We start from the raw sequence: 12,490 nt of genomic DNA, 5'->3' as shown, positions 1-12,490 counted from the left end.
CTAAAAATACTAAGGAAATACGTGTTGCCACTTCCCCTTCTTAAAGACAGCTGAATCAATCCGTTCTATTACTTCTCCGTTATAAAACCAGACAGTACAAGTTTAGCTTCTTATAAGAATAAAAAGTTTTTCATAAACTGCCGATTAATTTTTTTTTGTTTTTTAATAGTTTGTTTATTGATATTTATGACAAGATACAAACATGTGGAGTATCTACCCAGTGATAGAACTCCAATAACATTTCTAGAGGAGAAGATCTCGAGGCCATCTTCTTTTCAGACGCCTAGGAGGATTATTAGGTAATAAAGGAGAAGCCAGGCTAGAAACAAGTGGATTTGGGTGGTTGAGAAGTTTATCATGGAAGGAATGGTATTTGGTTCCGGCCAAATCGGCAACATATGGAGTTTGAACATTGAGGTCCTGATGGATGACTTGATTTGTGACAAATTAAGAAGCATTAAGGATTTTACGAAGGATTTTGGACTGTAAGGGTTGGATTCGGGAGGAATTTGATGGTTTAGTGGAGCCCCAAAGCTCAACTCCGTATGTCCAGATAGGCCTTATAATAGTCATGTAGATCAGTCTTTTGTAATGGATTGGCAATTTAGACCGTTTGTCTAGTAAATCCGATTAATATTAAAATATAAATATGGTAGAAACGCGTTCTATCTAGAACGATGTAGCAGCTAGCAGAGCTATTTCGGACAATAAGAAGGTATGTATTAGTAAATAATAAAATAAATATAATATTAACGTTAAAAAAAAGAGAAATGTTCGTTTGAAAGATATTACTAAACGCTTCCTCTTACCAGACAGTTCACTTTATACTTCATATATCTCACTAGACAATCAGAAATCATGTTTTGATGAATTAGAATAAACTATAACAAGTAAGAAAAAACTAAAAACTAGCGCCAAAAGGATGATGGTGAATACTCATACATTTAATGGGCCTTCCGAGCTGAGAAAAAAAAAGAAACGCCCAGAAACTACTCCATTTTATATCTCGAGATGGAAAATTATATCGATGCTTCTTCCGCCAAAACATTTTCTTTCTTTGGTAGAGTACAGGAAAAATGCAAACGTTGAAAAATAATCAATTGTTATTATTAATCAAATGAATTTTAAAATGTTGAAATTACTAAGTAAACTAGCCTTATATATTTTTTCTCTATAATTAAAAACGACAAATACAATACAATACGATACTAAACGGTAAATAAATGCTTATTTATTTTTGTAAGCATATTACTTTTTATAATAAAAAGATATATGTAATATTTATATTTTTATACCCAATATTTGTCAAACTACCCACCGAACGAATAGTATCATTCAAACCTCTTTTTAAAGAATGATGAATTTGTTTTTTTATTTTAATTTAAAACTGTACAAAAAAAAATACAATAAGTAAATTAGATGAATGTTTCAAACAATTGAAAATCTTGGGAAGTAACCACTCAATGGTGGTACTTCAAGAATAAAGTTGTAAAACTTGGAAGTTCATAAGTATTCAATGTTTAGCAAATTTACTCTACTTAAAAAAATATAAATGATATTGTCTTGTGGTAATTAATTTCCAAGAATAGCCTATCAAAATTCTGTATCCAATAATAAAATGATAAATTAACGAAGGGTTTCTCTTAAATAAATAAACCTCCGGTCCTCAGCTAGGGTCTCAAATTTAAAAGTTTAAACCAGAACAATGTATCAAAATACAAAATCTCGTTTTTGCACGTCATTTTGCATTTATTTACCTTTTTTCTTGTTTTCGTAGACTACAGTGGTTTTAAGAGGGCACGTGTATTTTTAACATCAGGCAAGTGGACAAGGTCATTTTAATGTGAAATAAGCTTCCATACTTTTTTACCACCGGCTTCCGGACTTCTGGGTGGGAAATAAGCGCTTGCGTTGGTGATCCTCATCTCGTGAAGTCATTTCGTTTAGACAAGGATTTAGTATATTTTTATCATTTTGCATTGTTTCATCAGCACTGGAAAATTGCCCCCGAATGGATGCTAAAGTCGGGGTTAGTTCTACATTATATCAAACAGTTATTACCAAGGAGAAAGGTAAGACAACTAAAGAAAGTTTATGATGTATTACGACATTTAGAAACTTAGAGAAAATTAATTGTTTGGTTTACTTCCATTCATTTAGGGTTTCAATTGGTTCTAAAATAATTTCCCTTTAAAAATCAAGCACATTTTCATTTACAAATTTTAAACACCTCAGTTTCAGGTTAACATCATGACTCTTTCAACTCATCGTAAGCACAATAATCACGGTTCCAATCAAAAAGTTTCTCCTTCGGAATTAGGGTTATCCCACCTCGAACATGTTGTGCACCGGTTCGAATCCAGCCTGAATGTGTTTAAATTAATTTCGTGGTCGTGATTTGTGCTACAGTACCGCTGTTCCAGTGAATTAGAAGTTTTTTTTTAAGGTAGTTTCTATTATATTAAAAACCTGTTGGATTACATTCCTCAGATATCTTACTTTCTTTGTAACCTATCACTATTAAGTTCTGAATCAATGGTCCGATCTTCCAGAATGATTTGATATGAATTATGCGTGGTCCAGGTTCATTACAGCAGAACCATTGATTCAAGGCGTTAGGGTTTCTCTAATGAATCTTTTGTCATTCCAAGAATCAATTATGACTGGTGGTTATTTGGGATATTCTATACTCAATTGCCTATTCCAGAATATTTTCTGTAAAGGGGCTTCTACATGTTGGCCGAGCCATGGCGAACTCAGACATGCGCGAGCATGTGGATGGGTGGCTTGGCTTGGTTGGCCTAGGCTCGTTGCCGAGCCGTCGAGAGTCGGTTTTTGGACACAGATCAAAGGGGTTCGTGAGGGCGCTCGTGTAGCGTCTCCACCATTGTTCTTTGTCTAGTTGCAACTGAGAGCTGTCACTTTTCATATGTTGTTTAAGTACACAATATGCACCAAAATAACATATTTCTTAACTAAATACATCGTTTAATAACATTTATAAACAATTGAAATTCTAACAATAAATAAAAAATGACGCACCACTTTCAGTCCCACAGGCTAAAATAGTTAATACAATACGTTAACTTCAATAACACAATACCCAATAGGTCAATTCTTTATACAGGAAGAAGAATAAACGTATTAGTATATCTTTACAATCTAATCTTCCATTGTATACATTTTTTACAAGATTATATATACAACAGCACAATTATGAAAGTTAAAATAAAAAATGAATTTAATTAATTTTAAGCTTATCTAGTCCGATTTTCGTGAATTGTTGTCATCCACCATCTTCTTTGTCGTATTTTAGGTTTTCTTTCATTTTCTTTTTTTCTTTTGTAATAAAAATAATATAATCCCAGGGGGATTGCTGAAATCACTTCAACGTCCTCCATGTTTGCCTCTCTGAATAACACTGACATGTGGATGGTCCGCACTTTGTTTGCCGAGCATTTGTGCGAGCCTCCGATCTATGGCGAGCGGCCAACATGTGGATCCACCTTAAAATTTGACTCAACAGAGATCCGAAGAGTTTCCTCATCAAATTACGTAGCAATTTTCGCCCAGAACTCTCTTAGATCGCGTTAAAAATTATTAAAATCTGTACCACCACAACCCATGATGGGTCAGGGGCTCATTCCTTTATAAGGAATTACTGTTACTAGACCAACGGTAGTGCAAGGAGGTGATTTGGTCAGAATGACGCTCGACCGCCAGATTTTTACCCAATTAAGGGTACCCAATTTATGAGGTTGAATGGACTCCAGGAGGGCCCCAGAACCCACAGAGTTTACTCACGGCTACAGTTTAACAGAAAACAATTTTCTACCCTGCCGGATTCGAAACCGGGTCCTTGGAGTTAGTAGCATCGTACCTTACCACCCTGCCACCGCACTCCCTGTTTGATCGCGTTACCAATTTTAAATTTCTGTAACTACTCATAGTCCGTGTAGAAAGAGATTTCTTCATACTAGGGGTTGTTTGGTTAGTGGAAAACGTACGTTTACGATTACGGTTTATTGCTAGATACCAATATTTAACATTTCTACGATTTATTCGACGAACAGTTCTAACGATTACAGTAATATCAACTCTTTTGATATAATTTGAATTTGTAAAAGAAATATCTTAAACCGAACAGTGATTAAAATTTCAAAAAAATTAAATCGGTTATTTTTTATAACTCACCTCTCCTTGAAGGTACCACATTATAGTTTTATTGTTTGTGATATTATCTATTACCTTGGAGGATGGAGTATATCAGAGAGGGTAAATTCCCAGGAAAAATAAAATAAAAGCGGCCTTTTGATAAACTCCATGGGCGTGGCAGAATAGTAGCAGCCTATAACTTCAGATATTCTGTTTTAGTTTAGATTGCGATGGCGAACGTTACTACGAACCATGTCGTAATTCCTATCAATCTGAGCTCCAAGGGCGTGGTCTACTTTGTTCTTACTTACTCTTAAAAAGATTGTAGAGTGCGCCACTTAAATTCTATTTAATTGCAATCTTAACAGACTAAAAATATCATATAACCTAAACATTTGTTTTTGATTACCCTATATGTTGTTAATGAATTATTTAAAGAAATAATATGTATTCTCTAATCTTCCTTTAAAGAAACATATGGCTTGTTATAAATTATCTTCATTACAGCAATCAACAATTATTACACATTTTAACAGGGATAATTATGGTTCTTAAGATTTTTTTTTTCAATTATTTATTTATTGGAGTTTGGAATAAAAATACGCATATCTGGTTTGGGTCAAATCTGCAACGAATGGGATGTTAAGGTCTTTATGAATGAGTTTATTTGTGACGTAATAAGGAGCATCAAGGATTTTACGTAGGATTTTGGATTGTAACGATTGGATGCGGGAAGAATTTGATGGTTTGGTGAAGCCCCAGAACTCAATTCCATATGTCCAAATCGGTTCTTAAGATAAATTTTTTTGTATACATTTTGTTTATTTCATATTTAATTAACATTTTGTGTATATACTTTTCAGTAGCTGAGTACATTAGAATATTTTGTCGTAAAGGCATTTATGTATTTTAAAACTTCATCATGTTCTACAATATTTATTATTTCTTAATGTTCCATTTATCACTATCGAACAAATCTTTAAACTGTATCATACGCTCACGTGACTAATATAGAGTTCTCATAAAAGAATAAAACGAAATGTACCTGCTTCCCTTTACTGGCTTCTCCAACATTTACTAGACAATCGATCTAAACTTTCAATTCATATAGAATGCTCTTACGGACGGAGTTGAACTTTATTGTTCCTCAAATACATCACATTAATTCCGTATCCCGTCCTTACTTAAGTCCATTGTTAAAGTACTCAATTCTCTTCACTTGATAGGTACCCTGTTACTCATAAAATAATATGTAACATGCAAACAATTCCTACGTTACTGATTTAATTTGAAATAGATACTTATTATTTCGCTACTAACTCCACAATTAATTTCCTAGCTGTATTCCTTAGGGAGGCCAAATCATTCTAAAGAAAACCTTGGAATGCTAACACAATTTTAAGCAATGTTATTCTGACCCATTTATTTAATGTACTTACTTACAAAGCATTATTTTTAAGGAGGGAAATTTAAGATATACTAACCATTACACATTTCATTAAAAAACTTTTAAGATCATACTCAATTATAGTATCAATAATAATGATAGAAGAAACTGCTCCTGTTAAAAGAGAAATAGGAGTTAATATGAAATGGAGAGGAGCGCAGACTGCCCCTTAGGGAGAGGGGATAAAATGGGCGGGGCTAAACACGCCTCTTTTCTTTCATTGGATATTTGCCAATACTTCTCATCCCCACTCTTTCCCTCCTTTACCCCCACTTCGCTCAACTTTCTCTGAATTGTATTCCTAAGCTCCTATCCTTGTAAGCTCCTCTGACATGGAACAAAGGTCTCTTAATTATTAAAATTATAAAAAAAATTTTTTTCAAATAAATTATTTATTGTTATTTACAACTGCATAAAAATATTTACAACTGGTAAATATGTTATAAGTTATAAAATGACGATACAAACATGTGGAGAATCTACCCATTAATAGAACTCCAATAACACTTTTAGAGGAGAAGATCTGGGGCCATCTTCTTTTCAGACGCCTAGGAGGATTATCAGCTAATGGAGCAGAAGCCAGATTAGAAACAAATGGGTTTGGGAAGTTGGAAAGTTTATCATGGAGTGATTGATATCTGGTTCTGGTCATATCGACAACATATGGAACATTGAGGTCCTGATGGATGACTAAAATTATAAAATAATAAATTGTTCAACAAAAGTTCTACAATTTCAGAATTAATTAGTACTGATGAGTGACCAACATTCTTTTATATAACAGATGACATTGTTCCAGTTACGAATTATATTTTCTTCAGCGTATATAGCTTAAATTGATAATCCGGAACTAGTTGTTATCTATTTTTATTAATAGATACTTTAGGATAGGAAACTCAAGCCCTAACCCCAAAAATTAAATCTTTTCGTAATGTTGTCACTTACAGCTAGGTACCGCGAGATATAGTTTCACTATAGCGAGAGAGCTACTGTACTACTAAGATATGAAACCATTTTTTTGTTGTGGTCAACATTAATACAAACATGACTTCTTAGTAGGAGGTTTACGACATCTACATAAAAAAAAAAAAAAAAGAGGTATTATTTAAGTTTTATGAGCGGAATTACAGCATTATGATGTATCTATAATATTAAATTATGTATCAGATATATAATAAGGCCGATACAAGCAGGACGATGGAAAAATAAATACCTATATTATATTATTTAAAAAAATAAAAAAGCAATTTTGATTTAGAACATTTAAATATTTTTTTAAGCTTTGAATTTTATTATTATTGATGGATTATTTATATAATAATAGTTATACTTGTATATGAGAAATAATCTAAACACATTATGTTGAATTTCATTGGATACGCCTGTCATTTCTAACTTTATTCTAAATGTCATTGTAAAAACAAATACAAATGTACTTAATATATTTTTTAATGTTAAACAATGGATACAATTTGAAAAATCCAATTAAAAACCAAAATCAAAATAATTATTAATGGATCCATTTATGCTGAACTGCTGACGTTATTAAAGAGAACGCTTCATAGGAAATGGTGCCCAACATGTTCATATCAGGAGGATGAGATTTTCTAAATCTCTTTTAAACAAGTGCTAACTTTATACCATAGGCCCAGGGTCCCGCGACTCATGGAGCCCCTTAACTCATAAAGGGGCTTCTACATGTTGGCCGAGCCATGGCGAACTCAGACATACGCGAGCATGTGGATGTGTGGCTTGGCTTGGTTGGCCTAGGCTCGTTGCCGAGCCGTCGAGAGTCGGTTTTTTGGACACAGATCAAAGGGGTTCATGAGAGCGCTCGTGTAGCATCTACACCATTGTTCTTTGTCTAGTTGCAACTGAGAGCTGTTAGGAGGTTAAAGGTGTTTGTTGGTACTTTTTATAATAAGTTTTATATTTAATCTTATTTATTTATATTTAATTTCCTTTAATTTTCTTTTTTTGTAATAAAAATAATACAATCCAAGTGCTGAAACCACTAGTATGTCCGCCATGCTTGCCTCTCTGAATAACGCTGACATGTGGATGGCCCGCTCTTTGTTTCCCGAGCATTTGTACGAGCCTCCGATCCGTGGCGAGCGGCCAACATGTGGATCCACCTTAAGATCCGTAACATTACAAGTAGACCTTTTTTTGCCTCTTTTTTTTCGACTAATAAGACAGCTAGTCACAAGTTTATTTGGGGGAGCAGAGGACTCAGTGAGTAAGGAACTGTGATACTAACTATAAGGATCCGGCTGTGGTACATAATTATTTATACCCAGCCTTATAAAGTGGGTGCCCTTAATTGGTGAAAAATCGGGTGGTTGTATACAATTGCAGTGTGGCGGGACGGAAGTGGGAAAACAACAGTCCCTTCAAAAGTCGCCCTGAACAATGGCTTCTTTACTCCATGGGTCCACTGGGTCTGTTTTTTATTAATATAAGGCAATCCACAGCGAAGTTTGCGTAGTTATCTACAGAAGACTAACCTACTCTAACCATGGGATCAAGTTTTTCATTTTATAGGACCGCCACTTAATGAAAAAGATCAACGCCCCAGGCTGGATTCGAACCGGTGCACAATGCATCGTTCTATGGACAAATCAAAATATTTTTTTACAAGTTATTTACTATAGAAATTTTTAAACTAATCCTTAGATTACTAATGTATACATACTATATTAAACTGTTTACATTTTCCTGTGAGCCCATATAAAAGTTAAACTCCAGGATTTAATTCCTTTTGAGGTAACCACATTATCAGTTACAATTTGTTCCACTTGTTCCGCGTCTCTTCTTTATAGAAAAGTACATCTATAGTCATAGAATCTAAGAGCCACGGTATGTTTAATACATTTAATACTGTAAAAAAAGGGGAAAGCTTAATAAATATAATCTTAATTCACACAAATATCTTGAAGTTCAATTTTAAAACGACTTTTCTCAATAAAGCTAACACCGTTGTTGAGATTTAGGTGTAGAATTATTTGTTGGTTTGTCCTGAACCAAATTAAAAAAGAAAAAAGTCTGCGTACATTTACAAGTTTTTTATTTTTTTTCCAGAAAATTCGAAAGCAAACGCTGAGGTTTTCAACATCTGAAAGTAATCATGACATTTTCAATAGAATATTTCAACTTAGAGAATTGCTCTGACGAGGTTCATGCCCTTATCAAAAAGTTTTGTGAGCTTTGGTGAGTGGCAACTAAAAACAAATGGGAAAGCTGCCACCGAATTAGGAAACAATTTATTTCCCAACATAAAAATTGCCTCGATTTACCTTTTTTTATTGCCAGATTATATTGAGGAAAAATTAGAAAACAAAACATCCTCTGTTCAAATTTCTACACGTGGCCCACCAAGAAAATCGTTTATGGAATGCTCTGAAAAACAAAAAAAAAATATCCACAAGATATTTCGAAAAAAATAGACGGAATCTCCTTATCATGTCTGATCCCTTCATTGCTTCACAGAGAAGTATATCAAGTAAACATAAAAAAGTTGATGAAGATATTGAAGGTTTTTTAATGTCTCAAACACTTCGAATGAAAGTTTAAATGATTTTATTTCAAATTTAGAATTAGATACGTCAGATTCAGACTATAATGATTTGTTGTAATTTTGTATTAATATAATTATTAATGTTTTATTTTGAAGCTCTGATTTTTTTTTTTACCCCAATACCTTCATATTTTGATCCCTTATATTATGTCTAAATTTTTTGCCGTGATTTGCAGAAAAAAAAAAAAATTGTATTTATCTTTAGAAACAAGAAACGGTGGGCGTCCCGCCGTTGATGGGTTATTATTAAACACTAGTCCAGTCACCCTCCATCATCCATTTGGGTATGTTGGTAATCTTAAAGAGGTTTCTTGCAACTTCAGTTTCTTTTTTTCCAACTCCATATACTCGAAGCACTGTGAGGCGCCACTGTGCAGATCTCAGACTGATAGACCGGGGCTTAACCATTTGAACTACGGACGGCTCTAAAAATGGGCCTGGGCCTGTGATTCATAGATTATAACGAATCTAGTACAAACTGAGAAGTAGAATTGTTAAAGAAAGATTGAGCAGTTTATCGCTGATGATGATAGAAACTAAAGTATTTAAATAAATCAAGTTTTAAGAAGCATTTCACATTTTTGTTAGCCAAACATCTAGAAAAATACCTCTTGTAAATCTTTAATTTTTATTTTTAATGTTTCTTTCTTTCGAAATATTAAATAAATAAATTATTTTGACTAATGGGTTGTACATAATCCAATTGAGTTCAGAAAATAATTCTAAGGGCCCCATTCTAATCTAGAGGGTCCCCATCTTAATCATGGCCCTGTCTACAATGTTCAACCTTCAAAGTCAATAATTTGTAAAAATTTGTTAAAAAATTTATAATTTTAATTTTATACATACTTCATGTATGTAATATTTTCTTCTACTTCATACAGTTTTATGAATATTGACAGTTTTACTATGGTTTTTAAAACCTTCAAATCTACTTTGGGTTTCACTATTAATCTTCCTAATTTAATTTTTGAAAATATTTAGATTAGTTTCGTCGATATCTCCTCGTTTAACCAGTCGAATAAATAAGTTTATGTATTTGTTATGCCATCTTGAGTTAATAATTTTGCACAAAAACTCTTCCATTCATTTTACATTTGTGTGACTATTTCCTTCGTACGACTCGAATATCGAGGAGATATCGACGAAACTAATCTAAATATTTTCAAAAATTAAATTAGGAAGATTAATAGTGAAACCCAAAGTAGATTTGAAGGTTTTAAAAACCATAGTAAAACTGTCAATATTCATAAAACTGTATGAAGTAGAAGAACTTCGAGTCGTACGTTGAAGTCATGACGATTTAAACTGTCTGTTAAAGACAAAAGTCTTAAAAACTGCTTTTCTTAGAAACCAATGTTAAGTGCTGCAACAAATCTAGCATGGTTAACATGATTGTGGTCGGGGAGAAGAGATAGGGGTGGCATAACCCTGCTCTTCTTTAATGCAAAAGTAAAGCCAAAAAGCGACGCTTACATAAGGGAAGATTTACGATGAGGTTAATAGGAATGCCCGCCATTATAATCTTAACTAAAACAGAAGGCCAGTCGTTTGGCTCGTTCTCTTCTCTCACTCTTCTGCCACGCCCCTGGAGGGCCCATACGACCCGCCTTTTAAACTTCACATTTTCTGCCAGCTTACCCCCTTCATTAAACTCTATACTTCCATATTATGGTGGATAGAGAAATTCATCAATACTGTTTTCCCGAAAAGTTAACACGCACAATTTTTTTTCTTAGTGACTAATTATTTATTTATAAAAGGATAAAATGATCAATTTTAAGTAAACATAATACATACATAAAATAAGTTTTAAATTAAAACATTTAAGTACTATGGAATTTTTGATATCTAACTTGGAGTATATACACATAGCTAAAAACAATAATTTTTTTTCGCAGAGCTTCTCGCCACTTTCATTTAAAACGTGTTGAGAAAATTTTAATGAAGAACTGGTTAATTTCTTTCAAGCTAGCCAAGGACAAATAAATAAAAATATTCATAATAATTTCCAAACATTACGTTTTCCATATCTGGACATACGGAGTTGAGCTTTGGGGCTCCACTAAACCATCAATCAAATTCCTCCGGAATCCAATCCTTACAGTCCAAAATCCTTCGTAAAATCCTTAATGCTCCTTACTTTGTCACAAATCAAGTCATCCATCATACCTCAATGTTCCATATGTTGCCGATTTGGCCTGAACCAGATACCGTTCCTTTCATGATAAACTTCTCAATCACCCAAATCCATTTGTTTCTAACCTGGCTTCTCCTTCATTACCTAATAATTCTCCTAGACGTCTGAAAAGAAGATGGCCTCGAGATCTTCTCCTCTAGAAATGTTATTGGAGTTCTATCAATAGGTAGATACTCCACATGTTTGTATCATGTCACTATGTCACCTACAGAAAATTTACTTGTTGTATATATTTGTATACATATGTAAATAACAATAATTAAATTATTTAAAAAAAAAGTTTTCCGTCATCACTAAAACTATCTTCATTAAGTTCCGAAAAAGAAATGTAAAATTATTCATGATTAACAACTTAAACAACTATACTTTAACAACTATACTTTAACAACTATACTTTTTTATTTATTTCTTTTTTTTTAAATGGTGTCAGAAATCTGATAACTAAAGCGAAATGTTTCTTAAGTTTCACTTAAAGGCAAAGAATCCTTTCATTTTAATTGAACGCTTCAAAAATCAATAAATATAAGTATACTATAATATAGTGTAATATTAGATAAGTAGGAGTTGCCCGCAACTTCTTTCTCCCGTGGATCCAATTAAAAAAATATTTTAATATCGCTACAGTTGGCTTTTACTTGTTTTTTCTCCTCCAACTCTTGCCTTTTAGACAACATGGCTGTTTGCAGTAATGTGATGTATTTATTTTGATTTTATTTATTTATTCATAAAAATACATACATTATGATCCGACCAGATGACATTTATCTGTTGGTACCAAAATAGCATACAAAAATGATAAATTATGATAAACAAAAATGAAATTCGGGTTAGTAACACTTTTAATTTTGAGGGCGCTGTGGAGGCTTCTACGATTTTTAAGTTCGAACAGTACAGTATGAATTAATTTCATGCGATAAAACTAGTAATTCAATTAACTATATATAAAATACTAAAATGAAAATAATAAAATAAATAATTGAAAGAACTTATGAACTGAATAATAATAATACGAATTTACAATTAATAAATTCTTAATGAGTACGAAATGACCTTGTTTAAAAATAAGAATATTATATAGAACATATAATAAATGAATTGCAATTTTAAAATT

This window comes from Halyomorpha halys, unplaced genomic scaffold (assembly GCF_000696795.3).
Source record: "Halyomorpha halys isolate HHAL.00 unplaced genomic scaffold, Hhal_1.1 Scaffold864.1, whole genome shotgun sequence".
Taxonomy (NCBI): domain Eukaryota; kingdom Metazoa; phylum Arthropoda; class Insecta; order Hemiptera; family Pentatomidae; genus Halyomorpha; species Halyomorpha halys.
This window is presented reverse-complemented; position numbering follows the sequence as displayed.